The sequence below is a fragment of the Acinonyx jubatus genome, chromosome A2 (genome assembly GCF_027475565.1).
Source record: "Acinonyx jubatus isolate Ajub_Pintada_27869175 chromosome A2, VMU_Ajub_asm_v1.0, whole genome shotgun sequence".
NCBI classification, from domain to species: Eukaryota; Metazoa; Chordata; class Mammalia; order Carnivora; family Felidae; genus Acinonyx; species Acinonyx jubatus.
Window position 1 is genome coordinate 36,174,197 of NC_069383.1, and position 21,833 is coordinate 36,196,029.

A 21,833-nucleotide genomic window follows, 5' to 3' on the forward strand; every position below is an offset into this window, starting at 1 on the left:
GCGAAGAAACTTACCGCGACCTGGGACGCCTGGGCAGCGTCCCGGGAGGTGGCACCCGCGGCGCCGAGGCAGAAGCCCCCAAACAACACACCCACGAGCGAGTCCCGGCAGCTGCTGCCACGAGTGGGGGGCGCGCCCTGGGGGGGGGGGGGGCCGGAGGAAGCCGCAGCCAGCAGACGCGGCCGCCGCATAAATAACCGGGACGGGCGCTCGCGGGCGGGCTGCGGGTGGCGCGGGGCTGGAGCCGGGGCGCAGCGGCCGCCGCGGAGCTGCACGCGCCGGCGTGTCTCGCGCTTTCTCGGAGGCTCGCGCTGTCTCGCGCTGCCGCTCCCCCCACCCGGATCTGTGTGTGTGTCTGTATGTGTGTCTATGTGTGTGAGTGTGCGCTGGCGGGCGCGCGCACCCGGGCGCGCGCGCGTGTTGTTGGCAATGCAAACTGTACACACACTGCGCGCGGAGCCGCCTCTCCTCCGAGGGGCGGGGTGGGGGAAGGGATGCCTCGGAGGATTCTGAAGTACTGCCGGGCCACTTGTTTGTTTTGTTTCACTTTGCGTTGTTATTGTTGGTTGTTGTTGTTGGTCCCCAAAGTGGTTTGGAACCAGCCGGTTAGAATGCCTGTCGCCCCCATCTACCTATCTCCCCCGGACCCCCAACTTCTTTAAAGGAGGGGGAAACGCGGAGCAGAATATTGTTCGGCTTTGCAGTGGAGCCTCCTGGCTGACGTCAGGTCCACCTGCTATGTAAACAACTCGCTGGAGAACTTGTTTGTTCTGCGCCAGATCTTCCCCCACCCCCACCCTTCTCCCCACCTCCTGCTCCGCCTCCTCCCGCTCGGCCCAGACGGCGCGTCGAGGAAGGGGGTGGGGAGGGAGGAGAGAACAAAACCGTATGCTGTATTGGCAAAGCCGAGTTGTGTCTGCTGCTTCTTGGCAGTCCCCAAAGTACGTCCTCTCAGCAGACGGAGCTGCTGGCAAATGAAACAGGGGATTCCACGTGAAGTGCAGAAAGCCTCGAAGGGATCCAAAGCCCTCGGTGGCAGGGAGTTAAAAGTGCATGGTAGTGAGACAGGGAGACCCAAGCGTGCGTTAAAATGCTGATTGGCCTTTCTTTTCACGGTGTGCGCCTCCGCGGCCTGGGCTGGAGAGAGGCCGAGTGTCTTTCTCACTCTTCATTGTTGTCGTGGCTCCTGTCTCACTTGGGCCCAGGAGTTCTTGGGCTTCCTCGTGGTGGCTCCGTCCGGGTCACCGGCGTGGGGCTGGGCGGCGGGCCGGCCGGGGCGGAGCTTGAAAGGAAGGGGCCGCAGACCTGGGACTTTTAGGGTTTGAGGCTTTCGAGACGGGCCCTATCAGTGACTGAGGGTTGCCAAAGTCCCCGGAATGAAAGGAAAGAAGAAACTGCCACAGCCCGCTCCGCGCGCACTTCAAAGCCAAGGCGCCGGCGCGGGGGATGCGCGGGCCCATCCTCCACAGCACCCGGGTCCCAGCTCCCGTCCGTGGAGCACGACCCAGCCAGCTGGCCCACGCGGGACCAAGGGGATGACGAGGGAGAGACCGAGGGAGGACCAGACAGGCCTGGATGGGACGCGGGACCCGACTGGGGGATTCCTCCGTGTAGTCTCTTCCCCAAGCCCGCTCCCCGCAGGCGGTGCCTCCCCTCCGTCTCCCGCCAGTCGCTCCGCTGCCCGCTGGCTGCGCGACCCTCCACCCGCCGCCTTCTCGGCGAGCTGCCGCCTGAGCCCGCCGCTCAGCTGACAATCAGTGGCAAAGCGTGGCGTTCCGAAAGGCGCTGAAACTTTCTTCCAAATAGCTGCAGCCGAGAGGCCATTGCGAATTGGAGCCTGGCCCCCGGCTTCTTCCCGGCCAACTTTAACATCTCCGGTGGCAGAAAGGGGGGAGGGTGGCTGGGGAGACGGGCGAGCAGCACTAAACTTCTGCCTTTGAGTCTTTCTTTTCCTCAAAGAGCAGCGCGCCCTTTCTCTAAAGGGCAGACGCGAGCTCACACACACACACACTTGGCACCAACTCTTCCCTTCAGAACCCGCGGTTCTCCCGGGGAGGAAGCAGCCCTGGCACCCACATCTGTAAACACACCGTCAGCTTTTCTAGTGAAACCAATTAAGTCAATAAGCCAAGGGGCTGGTCGTGGGAAGACGGCCCCTGCCAGGAGCACGAGGAACGAGGTAGAGTTGAGCTTTGAATTGCGGGGCTTTCTGCGAGCTTTTAAACTCCAGGTAGTCCTTGAGTGCTCTGCTTATGAATTGTGTTCTCACTCTTTTTAAAACTGTCTTTTTCGAAATGCAGGCTGAAGAGTGGACAAATAACCCAGATCTTTTTTTTTCTTTTCTTTTCTTTCTTTTTTTTTTTTTTCTTCCCCAAGATGGGAGCAGGGAAAGAAGGAGAGAGCATTCTTTAAAATTAGGAAACGCCAGACCCAAATGGCCCTACCTCGCCCTTCTGAAAGATTGGGGATAATTTCATGTTAAGTAATCTGCGTCTGTGCTTCATTGGCAAACCTACATAAAAAGCGGATTCTATGAATTAACCTGAAACTATTTTGCAAAAGACAAGGAGCAAACGGTGTCGAAATCCTTGGAGAGCTGAGGATGTCTTTCCACAAGATTTGTGAAAAAAGGTAACAGAATAGTCAAGAGGTCTACAGAGTCCCACTTTCCCCCTTTCTTCTTCCTCCCCCGCAGACACCGACTCGATTTACTTCTCTGTCCAGGGGTCTGGAGGAAGTGAGTGGGAAAGGTTTATTAGAGAGGAGTCCGGGCCACTTGGAAGAGAAGTTCAAGTTCCCAACGAGGAGAAAGAGGGTTACGCTCGAAAGACTTGGAGAAGAGCGGGTTTAGTTAGCCCTTCTCTTTCCTGTACACAAAGACACGTTTTGGTGAAATTCGCCGCCTCTGACGTTTCTCTCCTGTGAATACAAATAGCCAGGAGCCAAGGGGTGCAAAAGGATATCTCAGTCCGAGGAGCACTTCTTTCTAAGTGGGCTGTGTCCCCTTGACACTCGTCTTTCTAAGCGGGGCTGAGCCCGCAGCCCCCGGGTGCCCCCGCTTAACTTCGCCCCATTCTGTCCTCGCCTGCTGCCATTCCCCGGGCCACCAACCCTTCCCGCAGGGAAGGCGCCCAGGGAGTTGAGAAAGCAGGTCCTGCCAAGAGCCGCTGCCCCGGGCGGACCCCTAGCCCGCAGCCAATGGGCTGGGCCCGGGTTCGAGAGGTGAAAGTTCAGGCCCAGGGCTAGCGGCTCGCTGCCCCTCTGCGCTCGCCTCTCTCCCAGCCCCCGCCCCCGGCCACAGTGCAGACACAGCCCGGCTACCAGGGGCTGCCACGGTGGCACGTAGTTTGTTGATGGGTGGTCATAAAATATATTTATTTGCAATTCCTTTAACTCGCCCACCATCCCCGCCCCAGCCTGGCCCGGAACACTGCGGGCTTTGTTCGCCTAGCTGCTTGCTGGAGCCGGCCGGGGTTTAGCGCTCTGTGCTAACAGACTCCAAAAAAAGTTGAAGTGTAATAATAGGAAAACCGGGTTTCCGCAGCCGAGGAAAACGCTGAAAGGGCAAACAGCGAACGAATAGTTTTCTTTTGCACAAGTCACTGGTCAGCCCACTGGATCGTGGCAGCCTTGCAACGAAACACTGCCTAACAGAGAAAAGGGGGAAGCCAAATCCTGTCCCTGTAGTCGCCGCGCAGGGTCGCAGCCACAGCTCAAGCCTCCTTTGCAGCACGTGGGGCTGCAAAAGTCATTTAGAAAGGTTCCAGGGGAGAGTTACACGGGGCTACCGGGTACCTGGGGAGTTTCACCAACTGGACCTCGAAGTGCTCTCACGAAAATTTATTTGATTGCAAGTTCCTTTTACGATGAAACCGCAAATCAACAAATTCCAAGCCCCTGCTCTGGGACGGTCGAGGCGAAACATAAATTCGTTTGGGATGGTCTCTGCGAGCGCCTCTTGCGCGAAATAACCCACCTCAAATGAAACTAACCAAGGCCAGGATGAAGGAAAGCAACGTACGCGAGTGACACGTATCAGAAATGTCGGTTTCATGATTCCCCGAGCGGACTGCTTCAATTTGTAGCCATTTGTTACAAAATAGAATTATTCATACACGTAGGGCTACTTTCTCCCAAACTTTCAGTTAAACAACAATTACAGGTTTGTTTTGGTTTTGTGTTTTCTTCAGAGCCATTTCACTGGGGTCAATTGTGACTGATACTTAAATTTGACTGACTTGAAAGATGGCTGGGAGAAAGGGTAAGGGGCAGGTTGTTATTAAATTATATTTTTCTTGCTAGAGATACCGTCTTCAAAGTTGTACTACTCACTTCAAATAGCTTGTAACAAAAGTCTTCAAATGCAAGGTGAAATATCTTCCCTTTTCCACCTAAGAACGGGCACCTATCAGGTTCCCCGTCTTCTACAGTTTTTCTGAAGATGAGCAAATAAACAGACTCCTCTTAGACATTCCGCTATCACCACTCTCCTCCCTGACACATTTTAGGAAAGAGAGAAAATTCTAGTTTCACGGAAGTCAAATCAAGGGTAATCTATGTTACCAAGTCAAATTGAATGTTGGTGGAGTTACACCACCATCTGTCGTTAAGCTTCGGGACTACAAAATTTGGGGCCTATAATAAATCTTAATGAGCTTTCCCAACTTTTTGTTTGTTTGTTTGAAATCACAAACTATACTTTTCGTTTGTATTTTTATAACATGTACCCTAAATTTACCTGAGTCCTAAAGCAACACATAGGCGTTCATGAATTCATGCTGCTACCCGGCTTCTCCAGTCATCTCATCGTCAGAAAAAAATAAATACCCCACTTCTGCCAGCTTCCAGATAAAGCCTTTAGAAATCAACAGTGGGACTGCAGACTTCCATTACCCCTCCCCTTCCCTTGCTTCTAGCAGGTTACTGATAGAAAGAGCCTCCGCTATAAGGGCCACCCATGTCCTGGAGCCAATAATAGACTTCTAATTCTCTCATGAATTTAACCTCATCCTTTGTTAGTATATGTAATCTTGAAACCTATAAACACAGCATATCTCTGCTAAGAGGTCGTCTGTGTCTTTAAAAATTGCTTGAAAGACAGTTAATGTCAGGTTCCAGTTCTGGTTGATATCACTGCAGAGACAAAGATCAATTGCTCTGGCATAAGATCATGCCAAGGAAGGCTTTATCCAAATGCATATAGAAAAAAAGACAACTACTGGATAAAGAATTCTAATGCTCACCCAAAAGCCTCCATCAAGCAATGAGAACTCCATTTTTTTTTTCACACAACACTGTGGTGGCACAGTATATATACATTAGACCTATTTTTTTTTTAATGATCTCAAAATATCTCACCCCTCTCTGTGTTAGAGACTCGACTACCAAATTTCTATTTTCCAGAAAATAATTACTTTTTAAAAAATGTAACAGCTTGCTTATGTTGGTAGGCATTCCCTGGAAATAGTAATATTAAGTAGAATCATACTAAATTATCTACATTTGAGCAACTTTGACCACACAAATCACAATTTCACATGATTCAAATTCATAGGAACTAGATTTTTCTGAGAAGTGGTCTATCACTGTAAGAGTAAGTATAGCTAAATTGTTAAATCCCTGATGTTTACTTCCTGACACATTGACTTAAATATGTTGAATTGCTTGATGCAAGAGCCCTTTGCTTGATGATGTTTCTACTATTACATTAGTTTTAGAGTTTGTATGTCTCTCGATAGCAATGAAATTTTGGAGCTGAAGGAAACTTCAAAATACTCTAGTCCAGTCCCTTCATTTGAAAAATCACAAAGCAAAGATCCAGACATGACAGCAAGATTATACCCCTCATTAGTAAATCTGGTAATTATTATTGAACTATTTCATATTTCTAGACATATAATAATCCTCCTTCCTCATACTCCACAAAAGGCATTTTTGTCACACCATCTCCCCCCCCCCCCACCCCCTGCCCCATCTCTTTACATTTTCTTCACATCCATCGAAACTGATACGGCTCATTGATGGCAATACCTTTGGATGTCAGTACAGTATTAAAGATGGTTAACTGTCATGTCATGTCCACTGTAATACACAGGAGGAAAAAAAAGTCTGATGACTTGTTTCTCTTGAAAGTCAATTAAAGTCTGCAAGATTTCTTCAATAGTGTAAAGAGGTTCATCACTGTTGATTGCAAGTGTTCATTATAGAAAAACTGATGGCAAGAGGTGCTAACACAAACCACGGTTTATGATGTTTTTCAGGGTTAATGATCTTCAGGGACTCCTAGGGGGCGAAACCCATAATCTCAGTAGCAGCTTGTCTTCACTACACTCCAGAAATAAAGGCTAACATGAGGCTGTGAGAAAAATACAACATTGATTTTTTTTTTAAGCTATGAGCAAAAACGAACTATATCAGGATCCTGCATCGGTGTAGATTTTTATTTTGGTTTCATAACCGTAGGGCTGTAGTAACCCTAGTCGTTTACCCAAAAGATGTATTGAAGTGGTTAATTGTAACAAATCATATAAAAGTTCAGTTGTTCGCCATCTCCCTCTCCCCCTTCTTCTCCCTCTTCTCCTTCTGTGTCTCTTTCTCCTCCTTTTCCTTCTACTTTTTCCTCCCTCTGCCATCATCTACATTACCACCCTCACAATGAAAACTTCCAAACTTCCCCACAGATACTCATCTCCTAAGCTCCAGATGTGTTGAATCAATTGCCTGTTGATAGCACCATATGAATTGTGAAAAGGTACCACTTGCCCTCTTTTCTCCTTGGGCAGCTACTCCTCATGCCGCCTGGTTAACAGTTAGTAGTCCCTCAATCCAACCAGTTACTGAAGCCAAAAGACCCAAGTCACATGTGCTACCTCCTCTGTCTTCTCACAATTCAAGCAGCATTAGGTTTTGTTCACTGTTACAATTTCCTCTCCCATTCTCTTCTTCCATCTATCCCAGTGGTGTTGCCTCACTTCAAGATTTCATCACTTCTCTCCTGGTCATTCTGGATAACTTTCTAATCACCTTCCGTACTTTCGGTTTCTTTTTGTTCTACGTCATCCTCCTCTCTGCTTTCTAGAACACGTCTGAAACACGTGTGAATTACACCAAGCTTCCCTGTGGCCAGTGGAGTTGAATCTCAAGTTCTATAGTCCAATAGGGCAAATATGGCTAAAAAATACGAGGTATTTAATCATCTTCTTTGGAATGAATGAATGAATGCCATGCCCCAGACAGATGTATTTTAGCTGTGAAATATTTTCTCTCAGAACATTATATATATATATATATATATATATATATATATATATATTATATATATATATTATATATATATAAATAAAGATATATTTTTAGCTGTGTATCATTTTCAGCAGATCTGTAAGTCTGTTTTGTACCCAATCATCTGGCTAAAATAGTTGTAACTGAAGATTTCCATTATTTTTTCATACGAAAGAACTTAGCAGATAGATATAAAAGTATGTTCAATCTGGCATTCCTATTCCCAACTGCATTATTTAATGGATCAACAAATATTTATATACTAAGCACTGTGGTAGGTATTCTGAGAATTAAAAATGTGTAAGATTAGGTCCCTGCCCAGAACATACCCTCTAGTGAGAACTAGAAGATATATAAGTGGATTATTTCAATAAAACATGAATTTCAATACAGCCTAAGATAGAGGTATATCCAGGATACAGTGAGACCAGGGAAAATATGTCTTGAGGCTACACTAACAAGTTATGCAGCCCTATGTTTTAGTGTGTTTGTGATGATAGCTTTAAAAAATAAATCTAAGAATACATCTTTTATTTTTTAAAGTTTTTATTTAAATTCCAGTTAGTTAACATACAGTGTAATATTCGTTTCAGGTGTACAATATAGTGATTCAACACTTCCATACATCACCTCGTGCTCATCGCGAGGGCTCTCCTTAATCCTGATCACATGTTTAACTCATGCCTGCACCCATGTCCCCTCTGGTAACCATCAGTGTGTTCTCTATAGTTGAGAGTCTGTTTCTTGGTTTACCCTCCCCACCTCATCTTTTAACCAAATGTTTAAATTTGCCAAACAGCAGCCTCAGAAAACTTATAACCTTTGAGCAAAAGCACAAAGCTGTGGTAAAAACAGTTATACCAAGGACAATGATGGGTTTAAGGATTGTGAGAAAGTATGAGACAGTTCCCTGAATTATCTCAAAAGTACAGAATGCACGTTTATAAAAAGATTACTTCTAATTTGTCCTGATTTTGCCACGGGAAAATACTTTCATAATAGGCAAGAACTGAAAAGAAAGTAAGAGAACATTTTAAAATGTTCTCAGTTTAGGGAGAGATTCGCATGTTTTTGTTTGTTTTGTTTTGTTCTTTTCCCTCAGCATCCTTTCTGGCTCTCAACTGAGGAAAGCAGTTATCCTGGCCCCATGGGGTCCCCTAGGGACAGTCATAGGATATTGCATTCTCCAATTTTTCCCCCATGTCAATCACCTTTTTCTGTCCCATCAAGGCATGCTGGTCCCCTGCTATCCCTCCCTTGTTAACACCACCCCGAGTTCAGTAAATATAGCAGTAGGCCATGCTTTCTCAGTTACATATTACCTCCTCTCTAAAGTCTTTCCTCCCTCTTCTGCTTCTTTTTCATTTAACTTACAAAAATGTTTCTCACTAATTTTGTGCCTCTCTCTTTTTCTGTCTCCCATTCTTCCCAGAAAACACACACACATGCACACAATCATTGTTGCTATGTTTAAGAGCAGAGCTAGTAATGTAAGAAATGAAGAAACATGGAAATGAACATGAAAATAGGAAAAAAAATTAAAAATTAGTCCTATTAGCTTTTAAAACCTTCAGGTCCCCAGATAAAGGAGCAGCGAAATACTCTTATACCCCTCTGTGAGTTAAATTGATACGATTCAATTGGAAAGCAATTTGGCAACTTGTGTTACAGCTTTTTAAATTAGTCCCTTAGCTAGACTGCAATCCAAAAGAAATTATCTAAAATGCAGATGGAAAAGCTTCATGCAAAAGCTGTTTATCATAGAATTATTTACAATAGTGCATATATGGAAGTGATTATAGTCAACAATATATAATATAGCCTAACCACTAAAATAATATTATAGGATGTTTTAATAACATATAAACTGCTTTTGTTATACGGTGGAAAAATAGTATATAAAAATGTATCAAAAAAAAAAAAGACTAGAAAGAAATGTACCATTGTGATATTCCCCAAACTGGCCCATAATCATCTCTACTTCCTGGTAGGCGCATTCTTGTGCAGTCCCCTCCCACATTGTTCCAGGCTCCATCTATATGGCAGAGGTGATGGTATGTCACTTCTGAGCTTAGGTTATAAAAGATTGTGTGACTTCTGTCTAGGGTTTTGGATCTGTCTCTTAGATCACTCGCTCAGGCAAGCTGCCATATTCTGAGCAGCTCTGTGGAGAGGCCAACATGGTGAGGAAGTGCTGTCTCCGGGCAACAGCCGGGGAAGAACTGAGGACTGCCAACAACCATGTGAGTGAACTTGGAAACAAATCCTCTTTTTCCCAATTGAGTCTTCTTATGATGACTGCACCCTGGCCATCAGCTTGATTCCTACATCATGAGAGAATCTGAGCAACAACCACTCAGCAGACCAATTCTGGGTTTCTGACCTTCAGAAACTATGAACTAAAATATGTTTGTTAAATTAAAGCTGTTAAGTTTTTTTTTTTCTTTTTTTGGCGGGGGGTGTAATTTGTTACACAGCAATAGATAACTGTAAAAACATGATAAAAAAGGTTATATTTAAGTAGCTTAATTTCAGGTGATATTTTTTTCCCTTTCCTCTTGTATTTTCAAATCCTCTGCAATAAAGGCTTATTGTAATTGGATAAAATTAAATAATTTATTAAACAACTATTTTAAATTTTGTATTTGAAAAGACAGTGCCCTAGAGTGCTTTTTAGAATTGCCGCAAATTTAGTACCACCTCCCCCACCGATCGACATCCTCTAATAAAACTGGATTTATCTCAAGCATAACTTAAATACAAAATTACATTTCAACTTTACTTTTTAAAATTTACCTAGAAAAGTGGTGTTCCACATTTTTTTAATACAAATAAACAACATAGGCACATAGGACATGTGCATTTCATGAACTAGCAGGGTATCTGAACACCATTTACAGCATTGTTTCTGAGAAGAGCCGATTCCAAGTTTAGACAAATCACTTGCAAACATACTGTGTTGTAACGCAGCATCTTCCTATATAGGCCATTCAAGAACTCATATAGGTAAAAGGCCTTTTCTTCCTTGATTATATATAACAGGAAAGCTTAAATGATTTTGTCTTAAGTGAAATAAGTGAAGTGAATAAAACAAACTGTGAACTGATAAAGTAAAACTAGATTCTCACTTTATATTTAATCATAAGAAACAACCATTGTCTCTTGAGGTTTTCCTAATTAGGTTATAGCACAGTTACAGTAGTTGAGTAGAGAAGGTCAAAGCAAGTTCTAAATTAGTTTAGCAAAAATTAGCAAGTCAATAAGTGTGTTTTTCTCAAATTACAGTAAACATGCTAAAACAAACAGATTGCCTAATCTGTTAATAATAATGCCTTCTGTCTTCATATTATAAAAACCCAAAACATTGATTTTATGCTCAGTTGATTAAAAAATTAAGTCATGAAAAACCATAGAAAACCATTTCTGGATCCTGATAATAGTTTTTGTATAATCAATTTTTATAATATCTAATTGCCTTGTGAATTTAAAGTTGGTAAAATAAAATAGATATATAAAATAATTTTCATAACATAAAATATATATTGTGAGTATGTTAATTATTTAGTTTTTTCAGGTTATATTTCTAAGTAACTGTGAACACCAAGTGCATTGTAGAGTTTACTTCAGGAAACTTATATAGAATATTATCATTGAGTTCATGATCATAAATAAATATGGTTCCTCTCATAAGAATATATTGTATGTACTAGACAGATAAATTTCTGCTAAAGTAAGATTTCATTTCCCTATCCAAAGATTCTCACATTTTCTGACTTATTTTTTGAAGTTAAAAAATCTTTTCATTACTTCTATGATCCTTTGTCCATAGTGTTGTTGATTCATCTTCTATAACAATCCTCTTTTCCACCTCCTCACTAAATTCTGTGAATCAGGATCAAAGACAAAGATGTCTGAACTGGTGAAAGAAATGTATGATATTTTAACCAATTGAAGAAAACTCATTGATACCTTCCATGGTTTTTTCAAATAACTAGGTCATTAAGGATCATAAATCATAAAGTATCTTTCCTAGAAAAAAAATTGAATATATGTTAAGCAAAAATCCATGTTCGTTAGTCCCTGATCCTATATGCAATCAAGTTCAGGTAATTTATTTTTTGATAAGAGATACAAAAACTCTATGTTGGGACATAATAATATTGGAGAAAAGACACTCTAAAATGAACCACTGAAGGCAATTTGACCTCTAAAATATGGTATTAAGATGAGCTCTACCTCGCAGATTTTAGCAGGGAAATGTGGTGAACAAATGTAAGACTTTCAAAGGAAAGGAAGTTCATACAGCTGTTTGACTGTGAAAATTAGATAACCTGCGGTCATAAAACATAGACCCTTTTACTTCCTGAATCCAACTCAGTTCAATTCCAACAAATATTTATTGGGTCCATGTAATTTGTCTGTCAATATTTAATATCATAGAATCATAATCTTTAGGTTAGATGTAGGCTTAGAGGACACCTAATCCAAGATTTGTCCTGAAGAATTTGGGTATGGATTTTTGTTATGAAAGTAGTATTTCTTGGAGTCTTTTCATTAAGAGTAGTCAGGAAATAGGGTCCAGAGGTGACTGGCTACCCAAGCTGTTTCCAAAAATTCTTGCATTTCAGAGTAAATGTCCTCAGTGCTTTTCTTGACTGAGTATTAAGCAGTTCACCTCTAGAAATTTGTAACTTAAACTGAAGCCAGACATACCTTGGAAGATTGCCCTTTCTGCTTCCCCCTCCACCGCACCATCCTTTACACTGATTTTCTAAGGACAAGCCTTAGTTCTGCCATAATCAAGTTCACCAAGGATTCAATGCCTCAGAAAGACGCCTGTAATATCAAGAGCTAACTCAGCTGGAAGAGAAAACAGAGCTGAGCACACTTACCGGAACAGGCTTACCGGTCCGATTCTGTTCTACGGCAGAACCTCAGGAAGAGCTTCCTTGAGAATATCCTGGGCTGCGGAGGTGTTACCTTATTACCTTGCTCCTTCTAAAGCAGTGCGTGCCTTTTCCTAGGGCAGGCCCTGGCAAGAGCAGATCATCTTCAGGTGAATATATAGGACAACTAGGTACACTTGTTTCTCCACACATACCTTAGCCATTAAGCAGGAGATGAAGTTTATGAGGCTTGCAAGAAGCATGCTTTTGTGTGGATATTTGGTGGAGGAGGCTCCATTAAAAATGTTTCAGGTGAATCCTGTCTTTACCATTCGTATAACAGAATAGGTGTCACTATTACTTTGCCAACTATGGACCTACATTTCTAAAATGCAAACTGAAAAAAAAAAAAGCATGTGAGAAGAGACATGATTGACCATATTCATTCTTGAATATTGTTTTTTGGGTAATGATGATATAAACAAAAATAATTTGACTGTGAAAAATGGTTCACCTTAGAGAGATGTGAGATTACCATATGATCACTATAAAAAATTACTGAAAAAAGTATTCATCAATTGATTTGATGCGGAAATTTTTCAAATCACACAAGGAAAGTATATTACTAATATATTTTTTTCTTGTGTGTATTATGACATTTTCTATGGTAAAACAAATCTATTTTCAGTTTTTAATTACTGATTCTGGTTTTGGTAGTTTTCTGATTTTCAAAAAGATAATAAACTTACGGGTGTTGAGTTTATTTTTTTTTTTCATTTATTTATTTTTGAGACAGAGAGAGACAGAGCATGAACAGGGGGAGGGCCAGAGAGAGAGGGAGACACAGAATCTGAAGCAGGCTCCAGGCTCTGAGCTGTCAGCACAGAGCCTGATGCGGGGCTCGAACTCACGGACCGTGAGATCGTGACCTGAGCGAAGTCGGACGCTCAACCGACTGAGCCACCCAGGCGCCCCTGTTGAGTTTATTAATGCTTAAATGATAACACAGTTAATTTTGGTAATATTTATATAAAGTAACCTGGTTACTTATTAGATTAGTCCTTTTTAGTCTAGGTTTAAATTGTTTTATTTATTTACAAAGTAAACATTCGAAAAGTACCCAGAAAAGGGAAGAGAGTTATTACTTGAAACAAGTTTAGTTTATATTGCTTTATAAAGTAATATATTACTAAAGTAATATAAACTAAACTGATAGCTTATTATGTAAAACAAAAATAAATTTGTAAATTGGACTTCATCAAAACTTTAAAAAAACTTTTTCTCTGTGAAATACCCTGTTAAAAAAGCATGAAAAATTCAAGCTATGGACTAGGAGGAAATCTTGGCAAGCCACATATGTGAAAAAAAGATCTGTGTCTGGAGCATATACTCTCAAAACTTAAGAATTAAAAAAAAAAGAAAGAAAGAAAACAATTCAATTAGAAAATTGGCAAAAGACATGAGACACGAATCAAAGAGGATACACAAATGGTAAATAAGCACATGAAAAGATGTTTAACATCCCTAGTTACTACACACCTATTAGAACCGATAAATTTAAAAAAAAAAATAGTGGCAATGTCAAATCCTGGCAAGGATGTGGAGAAACGCTCTCTCATACATTGCTGGTGGGAATGTAAAATGGTATAGCCACTTTGGAAAAGAATGTGGCAGTTTCTTAAAAAAAAAAAAAATGAAACATACACTAATATAACCCAGCAATTGCAATACTGGGCATTTATCCCAGAGAAATGAAAATTTAGTTCCACCAAATACCTATCCAAGAACTTTCATAGAAGTTTTATTTGTAATATTCTAAAACTTGAAACAACCAAAATATCCATCAACAGCTGAGTGGTTCAACAAACTGTTTTGCATCCACACCATGGATTACACTGATAAAAAGGAATGAATAATTGATACACAAAATACTTTGGTTGGATCAAGGGCATTAAGCTGAGTGCAAAACGTCAAACTCAAAGGTCACACAGTATATGACTCCATGTATATAACATTCCCAAAATAACCAAATTGTGGAGATAAGGAACAGAATAGCGGTTCCTAGGATTAGGACCCTGGGGTGAGAGGAGTTGGTGTGACCAAGGGAGTAGACTGAGAGATCATTGTTGTGATGGAATAGTTCTGGATCTTGATTGTTGTGCTGGATACACAAACATATACATGATAAAATGTCATGGAACTGTACAGACACGTTGTACACAAGCCAATGTCCGTTTCCTTCTTTTAATGTTAAACTATGGTTTGTAATATGTAACCATTGTGGGGAACTGGATGAAGAGTACATAGAACCTCTCTGTGGCATTTTTTTTAAAGTTTATTTATTTATTTTGAGAGAGAGAGAGAGAAAGAGAGAGAGAGAGAGCGAGCAGAGGAGGGGCAGAAGAAGGAAAGAGAGGGAGAAAGAGAAGCCCAAGCAAGCTCCGCACTGTCAGAGCAGAGCCCAACGTGGGGCTCGAACTCACCACGAACCGTGAGATCATGACCGGAGCTAAAACCAAGAGTCTGACATTTAACCGACTGAGGCATATCTGTAGTATTTTTTAATATTCCTGTAGTCATATAATTCTTTTAAATTTAAAAGTTGAAAAAATATGTACACCTGACATAGAAAGCCCAGACTTACAAGAAGAGATAATGGGTTGTCCTGGCACATACTGCAAAGGTCTATTTATGTCCCTGGATAGTATTTAAGAAAAAAAAAAATCCTCTCCTTTTTTTATTTAACACAGTTATGCTTATTTCATAATGTCTAAGCAAATTACAGGTTAGATTGTCTTGTTCTAGGACTTCGTATGAATTGACTCACATACATATGTCTTTTATGCCTGGCTTTTTTTTGCTAGCATAATGATTTTAAGTGCATCCATGCTGTATGTATCAATAGTTCATTCTTTTCTGTTGCTGAATGGTATTCTACTGAACAGGTATACTACTGTTTCTGACTCATTCACTTACCTATGACTTTTTGGGTTGCTTCCAATTTGGGGATGTTAGGACCGTCTGAATTTTTCATTTTTCAAACAGTTGTGCTTATGTTACATTATAAAAATCAAAACAAAAAACTGCCAGGAGCAATAATTGTAATAACAAACCCCAAAGCAAAAAGAGAACTCTTGTGTCAGTCAGGAATTCTTTTGCTTTTAAGCAATAGCATATCGAACAACAGTGGTTTAAAACGTAAGAACATTTATTGTGCCTCAAGAAATCTGCAGATGCATGCTTTCAGGGTTGGTCCAGGAGCTTAAACATGCTATCTGTGACCCAGATTATTTTTATTTTTTGTTCTATCACCCTTTATGTGTTAATTCTTCTCTTTGTATTTGCGACCTGATGCTTGCAAGATTTTCTGCAAAAACGCCAGGTCTTATGTTCAAAGCAAGAAAAGGGGGTGGGGGTGGGGTGGGACAGTTTCAGAATGTTCTCTCCTGTGCCTTTTTATGAGAAAAAAAAAAAGCTTTGCCGAAAGCTCCCCAGCAGACTTCCCCTCATGTCTCACTGCTCTGAACTATGCCACCACTAGCTCAAGAACAGCTGGGAAAGAGGCAAAATTTTAATGACTGGCTTCCCTGAAACAATCACATTTCATCACTTGGGGCTGAGTCCATTGCCAAGTGAGACAAATTAGGGTTCTGTTAGAAAAGAGATTAGAGGGAATGGCTGATATATTGGAAACGAAGAGTGTTTGCCACAATACCTTCCCTTGATCTTATTAATTTCTATTTCTTTCTCATTTGAGGTCTCTTTTAACTTCTATCCTCTCAAGAATTTTTGAAGAAGTGCACTTTCCAAAGGCACTGTTACCAGTATGGGCTATGTTACGAGCATATGACGAATTTTTATTCATTTGTTTGTTTTAAAAGAGACTGTAGATGGACAAAAGTCTACATTTTTGGCAAAATAGAATTCATTTTTTTCCCTCTAATTGTGATGTCTTGTCCATATTGAAGAGATGCTCTAGAAATACAGATTCCATCCCAATTTTACCGTGTCCCAGGAATAAATGCTCCCAATCCTCAGTTCAACTTTTCCATACTTTTTAGACCATCCATTCTTGATATAACTCAAAATATTATATTTAATATATACCAGCTGTATAAGAGTAACCTTGAATTTAAGATATGATAGACTAAAGAGAAAAGCTTTTATCACAACTTCCTATGTACATTTTCATCAACTCATATGGTACACATCTGGGCCTTTGATAGCTACGTGTTAAAAAAAAAACCTGATAGACTCAAAATTAATTTTAAAGTCCTGTGTTTTTCTTGATTCTAGTCATTTTAAAAGATAAATATTATTAACATAATCATAAAGCTACCTATGAAAGTAATTTGAAGATAGTGATATAGGCACATTCTTAGAATCTAAATGTTATACGTTAAAAAAAATCTTATTGAAAGAGAAGACAGAAAGAAACTAACAATTATTGAACACTTAAGATATTCCAAGCAATAAGCTTGGTGCTTTTACAATACCTTTGATTTAATCTTTCCCAAATATCTGTGAACTAGATCTTACTTGCCATTTCCAAATGAGAAAACTAAGGCTCAGGGAAGTTAAGTAATTTGTCTTAGGTCACATTAAAAAATAAATTCAGTTCTATGGATTTATTATCCAGGTTTTAAAAACTAATAAAGGGTGGGCAGCCAACCAACCTAGCATCTCAGAGAAGCCCATCAAGGCAAACATTGATAATAGCAGAGAACTCTTTATTTATGTTGGGCAAATGAAAAATAGAATTTAGGAAACCCAAGAAAACATAAAATTCAAATGTGAACTATGTCTCCCACCTTGTCATTTATTGCCATCATTAGTAAGCAGTTTCTAGTGATCTAGTCTCTACCAATGTTCACTTTTATTCCACTGAAGGCACATGCCAGGTGGATTTAGAAAGGTTTAATTGAAGAATATTTGTTCAATAATCAGGCAATTAATTAAAATGGGCAGGAAAAACACAGAGTACCAGTATAGCAATGTGAAAAAATCACGGAATTTTGAATCCAGTGAAAATGTAAAACAAATCTAAAACAAAAATGTCATATAATTTGGGCAGAGGAAGCACTTGAAGAAGAATCATCAAAAGATTTAACCCCAGTGAATTTTATGAGACACTGTCAGGCAAAAAGGAACTGTGATAAAAGAAGAGACAATAAGAGTAAGAAAAAGGGTGAAGGGGAGTGAGAGTATATGTTGAAAAAAAAAGAATAAAGGGACTGGGCTGTGTGTATAATAATGGAAAAATGAGACTTTCCTTACAGATGGTGATCAGCGGCCAGAGCCTTGAACACAAAGAAAAGAAGTGATGATGCAATTATAAAAAGAAAGTTACTGGATAGATGAGAAAGCCTGACTATGGTCCCAGTAACGGGAGGGCAAAGCCACCTGGGCAGAGGCCTGTACCCCAGTATATAGCCCAGGAGCAGGTCTGTGCCTTGCAAATTGAACAGCAAGTAACCTCTGGGCAGAAGTCAGTGAGTGTGTGTGTGTGGGGGGGTGTTTGCATTTTGGAGGATAACGGCATCTTAAGGCATAAAAGAAATAGGACACATTTTCCTGAAACCTTAATTTTATCATCTGGTAAAAAAACTGAAATATAATTGCTAATCGTCCTATGCTTTAGGTTGTCAAATTTAGGTGAATTTTTAAAGATAAATTACTTTTCCGGGCTTTACTGATGTATGATTGGCATATAACATTATGTAAGTTTAAGGTGTTCAAAGAGTTGATTTGGTACACTTGGATATTGCAAAATGATAATCAAAATAAGGTTATTTAAAATTTCCATCATCTCACATAATTACAATTTATTATTTGTGATGAGAACATTTAAAATTTACTCTCTTAGAAACTTTCAAATATATAATAGGATATTATTAACTATAGTTGCTGGGCTGTGTATTACATCCCTGTGACTTATTTATTTTATCTCTGGTGGTTTGTACCTTTTGACCTCTTTTACCCATTTTCCCACCCTGGTAACCACCAATCTGTGCTCTGTATCTCTGATCATCCCTTGATTGACGCTTAGGATGTTTCCTTATCCTGGCTATTGTAAATAATGCTGCATTGAACAAGGCAGTGCATGTATCTTTTCAAGTTAGTGTGTCATTTCCTTTGGGTAAATATCCAAAAGTATAATTGCTGGGTCATATGGTAGTTCCATTTTGTCTACCATAAAGGTTGCTCTGAGTTACACTCCCACCAACAGTGCACAAACGTTCCTTTTTCTCCACATCCTTACTGACACTTGTTATTTCTTATGTTTTGGACATTTTCACAATATTAATTCTTCTGATCCACAAACACAGGACATCTTTCCATTTGTGTCTTCAATTTCTTTTATCGACATCTTATGGTTCTTAGCATCCAGATCTTTCATCTCCTTGATTAAATTTATTTCTAAGTATTTTAATGCTAAGGTGAATGGAATTGCACAAAGTAATATGTGTGCTGTAGTAATGGAAAGGTTTGAGATCTGGGGAACAACATGCATCCATCCTTCCATCCATTCGTTCATCTGACACATACTTTTGTGACTGAAAACAAATATGATCTCACACAGAAGATATTGATTTATATGATACATATTAAAACCCAAATAGGTTAGGAAGGAATTGCTATCATGTTCAAAATTTTCCTATAGCTCTGCATAGATGCAGAATGAAATCTAAAATCTTCTGCTCATCCCAAAAGGCCATTGTGTCCACTGCTTCCACCTCTGGTCTCAGTTTGCCTTTTTCTACACCTTGTCCTTTCTTCCTACCTCCACACCCAGATTTCACTCTTCAACATTACTGTCCTGCAGTTCCCAGAATTTGCCATGAGTATGGTGTATCCTTTGCCTAGATTGCACTCCCTCCTTGCTAACCTGGGGGCAGGTTTGATTACTCCTCCCAAGCCCCCACTGCACTTTGTTTATACTTATTAACGAAAATATCTTCGTGTATTTTTCTGAATAGTTTTCATTAGATTCTAAGCTCCTTTAAAGCAAGGACCAATTCTTTTGTTTCTCTAGAGGCCTCATAGATTGTGTATCGTATATGGACAGGACCTAATAAATATGTATTGAATAAATGCATTTTAATAAATGAATGAGGCCATTTAATACTGTATCTGGTTATAAACATAGTAGAAAATTTATTAAATGAAGCCTATTGCAGAAAACAAAGCCACAATTCATTGAAGACATGTGCTGAAAGAAAAGGATTTAGGTTAAGAAGAAAATTACATAAGGATTAATCATATGCCACATTTCAGTCCAGAATGTTTTAAAGAATGTTAAAAAATATTTAAAGCAGCAGAATTTTTCCTTCAAATCAAATCCCACTAAGGAGTGTAAACAAATGAGATAAAACTATAAAAGTTTCTTCAAATGCATGTAGGCGAGGTAGTTTAGGGTTCCAAGAGCTTTTTTCCTGGGGAAAGCAAATGAGAAATGCACTGTCAAAGGCACAGAATATTAAGATCTTACTTACATGGGACTTTTCAGTTTATAAATTGCTTTGACATTGTGTTTTCTGAGCCTCACAACAACATTGCTGAAGTTGGCAGGCAGAGTAGATACTATCCCAATTAACTAAATCAAAGCAGACTTAAGGGACTTGTCCAAGTCTTGCCAAGAATTGCGCTCACTGATGTTATATATATTGTAGCTACTCATCAAAACCAGATCCTAGGACTCCACATATAACTTATCTTCTGGCATAGAATTGCCATTTGAACGGACAAACATGCATGCACACATAAATGTCATAAATGTCATTATAACCCTGGAAAGCTCCCAATGAAGTCCCTCAAGCATAATTGTATATCCTCTGGGTTTCCAGCTCTTTTTTCTTTGCTCTACCGGTACAGAGTATGCTCAGACAAAATTCTAGAAGAGCGACTGCTTCCTAGCCTTGTTGACTCCAGGCTACACCATGAATCTTTATGCTGGTGGGTTTTTTTGTTTGTTTGGTTTGGTTTTTTTGGTAAGTTCTATACAGGCCAAATACCCCTATATAAATGCCTCAATGCGATCTTTTACTTAGGATTTTAAAGTCACCGATCTCACAATGTACCATGAAAATTTCATACATTTATCATAAATAATCACAAAAAATAAAGAATTCTGAGGAGGTAAAGCCAACTGTACAATTAGAGGGCACTGTTTCCAAGGCTACCTTCATTTCTAACACCAAATATATGATCAGTGTGTTCCCAAAGTCACTCTCAGTTTTTTTCAAAGTTTATTTATTTTTGAGAGAGAGAGAGTGCAAGTGGGGGAGGGACAGAGAGAGAGAAAGAAAGAAAAGAAAGAAAGAAAGAAGAAAGAAAGAAAGAAAGAAAGAAAGAAAGAAAGAAAGAGGGAGGGAGAGAGAGAGAGAATCCCAAGCAAGCTCTGCACAGTCAGTGTAGAGCCCCATATGGGGCTTGAACTCAAGAACAACAAGATCATGACCTGAGCCCAAGTTGGACACTTAACTGACAGAGCCACCCAGGCACCCCTCAGTTTTGATAATTCACTAGAAGTACTAACGGAACTCACCAAAAACTATTACACTCTTAGTTACAGTTTATCGTAGAAAAATAATATGGATTGAAAGTATTAAAATCAAAGGAAGAGACACATAGAGCAGAGTCCAGTAAGTTTCCAGATATGAAGCCCTCACTGTCCTCTCCCCATGGAATCAAGATATGTTACTGTCCCAGCACTGATGTGTGACAATATACATGAAGCATTGTCAACCAGGAAAGCTTAGACAAGCTTTGGTGTTCAAAATCTTTATTGGGACTTCATTTTGTAGGTATGATTCATAGATTGTTTGATTGATTTCCCATGTGCTAGACTTCGGTCTCGAGGCTAATTGATACTGTGTGATCCAAAGGCCCTACTCTCAGTTACGTTGCTGGCCTTTCTGGCATGGCCAGCCTGCACCCTAGGATGTTGTTTGTGCCCTAGACCACACATTAAGATCCAGTGTGGCCAGTCCCCACACTAAACAAGGACACTTCTATCACTTATGACATAGATTACTTCCTAGGAACTGAAGGCAAAGGCCCGACCTTGAGGCCATGCCAAATTCTTTACCACACAGGTGACAACCAGCATTTGGCCACGGCTGTCTTAAAACAAAACAATTATTTTTGTCTGGGCGTCTACATTTAATATAGCAGACACAGCAATAGTATCATTATAAATATGCCTAACATTTGGAGGAGATGATGTGGGGGTAAGGATAGATTTTAAGAAAAAGTTAATCCATCCTATAAAGCCATTACATACATTTTCATATTTTTGTCCTTAGATTTACCACTATTTGTATCTTGTGATGAATTTGTGTAGAACAATTTAGGGTAGGAATTTGCTGATGGTTAGCTAAATACAGTTCTCTCTCAGGCCAGTCATTTTCCACAAGTATTACATACTGAGGAGGCTTTAACTAGTTTCCCAACACCCTTGACCATCAATATCAGGACTACAATCCTACCAACAGTGCCAGTGTTACAACATTTCACAGGACGGTAGTAGATATAAACTGAAAAAACTGGTCAAGAGATATTAGCACAATACTGGCCTACTACTCAGTCATTAACAATTAGTGCAGTCCCTCATTATATATTGTATGACCAAAATGTCTCCCATCTGCCTGAGATGCCACTCAG

General features: G+C 40.2%; 1 protein-coding gene across 12 annotated transcripts in view; it reads right to left on the reverse strand.

The window, feature by feature from the left end:
• Positions 1–484, reverse strand: part of FOXP2 (forkhead box P2) — a 563,073-nt gene extending 562,589 nt beyond the window's left edge. For all 12 annotated transcript variants that reach the window (XM_053218190.1, XM_053218198.1, XM_053218197.1 and 9 more), the window contains exon 1: positions 15–484. The gene's annotated coding sequence lies outside the window, so the exon portion shown is untranslated. The remainder of the gene's footprint in view (positions 1–14) is intronic.
• Positions 485–21,833: the final 21,349 nt, after the last annotated feature.